Source organism: Carcharhinus amblyrhynchos, chromosome 14 (genome assembly GCF_965287045.1).
Source record: "Carcharhinus amblyrhynchos chromosome 14, sCarAmb.v2.hapA, whole genome shotgun sequence".
Lineage (NCBI taxonomy): Eukaryota > Metazoa > Chordata > Chondrichthyes > Carcharhiniformes > Carcharhinidae > Carcharhinus > Carcharhinus amblyrhynchos.
In genome coordinates, this window is record NC_137337.1 from 36,574,896 (window position 1) to 36,580,895 (window position 6,000).

Here is a 6,000-nt window from a genome sequence, read left to right on the forward strand (position 1 = left end):
AGTTAAATGGTGATAGATTGGGAAATGTTGATGTACAAAGGAACCTTGGTGTCCTTGTACACCAGTCACTGAAAGCAAACATGCAGGTACAGCAAGCAATTAATAAGTCAAATGATATGTTGGGCTTCATTGCAAGAGGACTTGTTTACAGCAACAGGGATGTCTTGCTGCAGCTGTACAGGGCCTTGGTGAGACCATACCTGGAGTATGCAGTTTTGTTCTCCTTACTAAGAAAGGAGACTTGCTATGGAGATAGTGCAATGAAAGTTCACCAGACCGATTCCTGATATGGCAGGCTTATCATATGAAAGGAAAATGGGTCGACTGGGCTTGATTCACTGGAAGTTAGAAGAATGAGAGAGGACCTTATTGAATTATATAAAATTCTAACAGGGCTGGACAGACTAGATGCATAGAACATAGAACATTACAGCGCAGTACGGACTCTTTGGCCCTCGATGTTGCACCAACCTGTGAAACCAATCTAAAGCCCATCTAACCTATACTATTTCAATATCATCCAGGTTAGTATGCAGGGATGCTGTTTCTTCTAAGTAAGCCTAGACCTTAACTTCTTAAGGGTCACAGTCTCAGGACATGGAATAAGCCATTTAGGACAGAGATGAGAAGAAATCTTTTCACTCAGAGTAGTGAACCTATGGAGGGAGAAGACTGTGGAGACTAAATTACTGTTATATTTAAGAAGGAAATAGATAGGCACCAATAGTGGGATTTTCCGGCGGTACTCGCCTCAAGGTCGGAAAACCCTGCCTGAGACCTTTGCATGGTCCTTGTGCTGCCCGCTAAGGTTCCTGTGGTGAGCTGGATGTGAAAATTCCACCCTTGGGCTTTGAAGGTGTGGAGGGATATGGGAAGAGGAATATGGTGTTGAGATAGGAGATCAGCCAAATCATGTTGCATGATGAAGCAGATTTGAAAGGCCAAATGACCTCCTCCTGCTCCCATTTTCTATTTTTCAATGTAATAAATTAACTAATCTCAGCCAGCACTCTCAATTAATTTTAGAATCTTCAGCTAAATGATAGAAAGCTGCAGCTGCCATACCTAATTTTTTGCTTTCTACCTTTCCGTCTTCCAGAGGAGATGTTAAACTAAGACCCTGTTTATTCTCTTTCATGTACACAAAATATTTCATGACACTATTTTGAAGAAGGGCAGGAAAGTTTTCAACCATTAATAAACAAGTCACCCAAATCACACTTCATCATGGCCTGTGCAGGCAATTATTGTAAGTTTGGACATCTCCGATCTGAATGATCCACTCTTGTATTCTCTCTCATTATTTGTTCATCTTCTTTCAGAGGAATGTCCCTTTAGCCATCTACTGCTGCTTGAGAAAAATCATTTGCAAATTCAATTTTAGCATTGATAACTTCAGCTTTGATTTGGATAAAGAACAGTGTTAAGGGCCAGATCAGAAGCTCCAAGGTATTTTATGAAATTAGCCTACATCTTAATTTCACATTTGATTTTAGCATTAGGGTGAGCTTAAGGTGTTTCACTCCATGTATGATTCCAGTGACCCACTAGGAAGATTGTATCAAAACAAGTTTAAGAACAAAGTTAGAATATAATGAAAATAATTAGAGAGAAAAAAAACAAAAAGAATTAGCATAACTTTTACCAATTAAAATACTTAAACATAACAAAGTAAAATTCTTAATGGCTGCTATCTCTCCATTGTTCTAATTTAGCAGTATTCCCCCCATAGAAATAAATCCCTCATTTAGAAACTGTTAGCACAGAAATCAAAGATGCTTACATGGGTCACAAAAATAGAAAGGGTTGGAAAATCTCAGCAGGTCTGATAGCATCTGTGGAAAGAGAATAGAGCCAACGTTTTGAGTCTGGATGACCCATCGTCAGAGCTGAGGGCAAAGAAAATCAGAAAAGATTTATGCCATGACAATGGGGGAGAGGGGCTCTAATGGGACAAAGGGGATGTAAATGATGATAAAGTGAGCTGAGAGAGGTACTAAAAGTGTCATTAAGAGATCAGAATGTGTGAATGGCAGAACAGAGGTACAGATGATTAAGGCAGTTGGTCTGAAGAGGGGGAGGGAGATGGGGCAAGAAGGGGAGTGGGAATTGGGAATGGAGAAGAGAAAAATGGAAGAGAAAAAGAAGGATGATAAAACTGGATGAATTAGATGAAAAGAAGAAACAGAATGAAACAAAATAAATAGAAATGGGGTGAAGGTGGAGGGGAGAGTTCATTCTCTGAAGTTGTTGCACTCAGTGTTCAGTCCGGAAGGCTGTAAAGTACCCAATTGGAAGCTGAGGTGTTGTTCCTCCAGTTTGCATTGGGGTTCGCTAGAATGTTGCAAAAGGCCAAGGACAGACAATGTGGACCCATTCGCAAGTAGGACCCAGACCTTGTGGTCGCTTGTCACTTCAACACACAACCCTGCTCTCCTATCCACAAGTGACTGGGGAGGTCTTGTGGTCTTGCAAGATGCTATGTCAATTCAAATCTTTATTTTGATTCTTATTATGATCCAAAAGCTTCTGCTGGAAATGCCTGTGGTTATGTATCGAGAAAGACAAGTTTGGGCTGAGCTTTATGATTTTTTGTGAAGTTTTGTGATGCCCTACCTGGTCAAAAACCTCTCAATGTTTAGTGTTCAGTTTCATTCAGTCCACTTTGATGAGGTACCAGAGTCCTCAGCCATCTCTACAACTCCAACCTGAGATATTTATTGGGCACAGAATTCCTTGAAGTCCCTCCTATAAAATCTCAGGAAGTTTTGTAGATTACAGTTCCATTTCCGCCTGCAAAGAGGGAACTAGCAAACTGCTGTTGAAATTACAGTAGCAGAGCAGGAGAACTCCTGAAGAACCTCTCCCCTTTGACATTTGAACAGGATATAATTCAGGGTGAAAAATAGCCAGAGGGACAAAACAAAAAACATTCTTGTTAACCATAACCCTGAGTTCTGACAAAGCAACCAAACAATAAGGGATTTCAGGAAGAATGATCTGACATTGTTTCTGATAAGTGGTCAAGACAGAAATTCCCAAGTTTAATTCTTGTGTCATGGCACAAGTCTTGTGGAAACAACTAAATGCCCTCAGCCCAAAGGATAGAAGATACAGTATAGTCAGATTGTTGTGAACATTAAGTTGCAGTTCAGCAAAACAGAGGAGGATGTGAAATCTTGAAGTTACCATGTGAACTGGAAGCAATTGTTGTGAATGTCAATGGGGAGACGTTCTTCAAGAATTCTCCTGCTCTGCTACTGTAATTTCAACAAAAGCAATTCAATATAGCCACTCTGTTTTTAAGTGCTGCAGGTTCAGAAAGTTTTAACTTGTAGTCGTTTGCTATTGTATTGTCTTGCCATTGGTTTACAGGAGCCACAGCTATCACAGCAGCAATACTGGAATATCTGTGCACGCGCAAGACTACAATTGTTATGAACTTCCCCGTTCTGTCTACAGACCCTCTTGATGTCAAGGGAAGAACCTGCAAGTCTCAAAAAAAAAGTAGTTGGACTGGTCTGCATGGGCTAGCCCAGAGCTCTGTTCACCTAAAATTATAATCATATGGCAAAAGCAAAATACTGCAGATGCTGGAATCTGAAACAAAAACAGAAAATGCTGGAAAACTTCAGCAGGTTTGACAGCATCTGTGGAGTGAGAATAGAGCCAACATCAGGTTAATCCTGACTTGAAATGTTGGCTCTATTATCTCTCCACAGATGCTGCTACATCTGCTGAGATTTTCCAGCATTTTCTGTTTTTTGTAGAATAATATGGCATTTGGAGGATTTAGAGGGTATCCCTGCATTATAACAATGGTAACAATGTGTTCTCAGAGAAACATGACTTGGGGCCATTGATGATGTACTTTCAATGTGTTCTGTACTATTAGGGGATTGTTTTTTCATATGCAGTCTGGTAGACTCTGTACCTGGAGCTCTGATATGGAAGACTGGTTAATGCAAATTTCCAAAAGAATATTATCGTACATTTAAAAACGTTTAGTTTGCATTCTGTCTACTGAAGACATCAGAAGGTTTTTTGAGGAAAGTAATTTGGGTTTGGAGATCACTTAGGTATTGTACTATAAATAAAAAATAACCCAACAGTTTGTAAAAAGAATCTAGAGAAGCCCACGTCAGTTCTGTGTGTGGTATATCGTTCTACAAGAAACCTGAAGATTTTCTAAGTATATTAGTTCACAATAGTAAGTTTCACAAGAAACCATCAACATTGTTGGCAACTACAACAATTGTTCTTTATGGAAGTACGATCCATGCTAAGGATGTATTGATCTTACTGAAGATTAGGAGCATTAAAACTTTTTTTTTATGTGAAGGAAAATTATTTTAACATGGGGCTGTGAAGTGAATTTATAATTTCTGTGAAGTATTTGGACCTAGGATGACAGTGTTACAACATTTTTTGGTAAAGGCAATGAGTGATTCATGTTTAATGCTCACTGGATTGTAATGTATACACATTTAACAGATTATATGCACCCATGAGATCACTGTAGCAAATTTAACCAGTTCTGATTTCTCCCAAATGAATTGCACCTGGTATTGTTTAGCCTTGTAGTTTCTGAGTTGCTTTCGCAGCTGCAAGGGAAACTGTCTACATGTAAGTTTGTAATATGTTCATGAAATTGTTTGATGACCTGTGGTACTGATCTCCAGGTCTTCCAGAATGATTCATGCTAAGCTGTCCATTCAGGACATGTGAAGAAGACTGGAACAGTGAATGTAAGACTTCTGCCATCATGATACTGCTTCAGTTCAGTTACCGACATGTAAATCAAACCATGCACAATCGTCCATAAATAGTTATCCACATTTCTTCCTATGTTCCACCTGCTCTGTGTAATCCTGAAAGAGTTCCCAGAACCTAATTTAGTGCTTATTGTGGGATTTGCACTTTGGATGATATTGGTGGAGAGATTGGATAAAGTGGAAAAGTGGGCATGGGGATTGTGAAGGGCAATTAACCCATGCCTGCCATGGTGCTGTGCTTTCTTGGTTTTGTATGATGGTGGCGTGCAGCCCAGCCAAAAATACACTGCTGCTGGGAGGCTGCAATCTGCGCAGGGGGGCCCAAACTCTTGCTCACACCACTTCAAGCTAACCAGTACTACTTAAAACCAGATTGTATTTCTTAAAGAGGAAGTGGATTCCAGCTGCAACAGGTGCTGGAACCAGTTACAATAGAGACTTAGCAGAGGAAGAAGAGGGGACATTGTGCTAAAGTGCTCCAGGTTTCTTTGATGCAGTGCTGGAGGGCTTAGTACAGGAGCTGAAAAGGAGAAAAAATAGTCCTCTTTTCTCAGGGCCCAGGGCACTTCAATCTGAAAAGGCAATGGATGAAATGGCCATCACAGTCTAGTCCTGAGGATGCAGGGCAGAAAGAAGTTTCATGGACTTGCATGACTGGTCAAAGCCAGTAAATACATTTCATATAAATAAGTAAATAAATTTCTAAATACATCACGAATAGAACATAAAACAGTACAGCACAGTACAGGCCCTTCGGCCCTCGTTGTTGTGCTGAGCTTTGCCCAAAACCAAGATCAAGCTATCCCACTCCCTATCATTCTGGTGTGCTCCATGTGCCTATCCAGTAACTGCTTGAAAAGTGATTGAAAAATCCTAAAGTGTCCAACTCCACTATCACAGCAGGCAGTCCATTCCACACCCCAACCACTCTCTAAGTAAAGAACCTACCTCAGACATCCCTCCTAAATCTCCCACCATGAACCTTATAGTTATGCCCCCAGTAACAGCTACATCCACCTGAGGAAATAGTCTCTAAACATCCACTCTATCTATCCCCCTCATCATCTATTAAGTTGTTTCTCATCCTCCTCCGCTCTAAAGAGAAAAGTTCCAGCTCCCTCAAACTTTCCTCACAAGACCTATCCTCCAAACCAGACAGCATCCTAATAAATCTCCTCTGCACTCTCTCCAATGCTTCCACATCCTAGAAGTGCACACAATATTC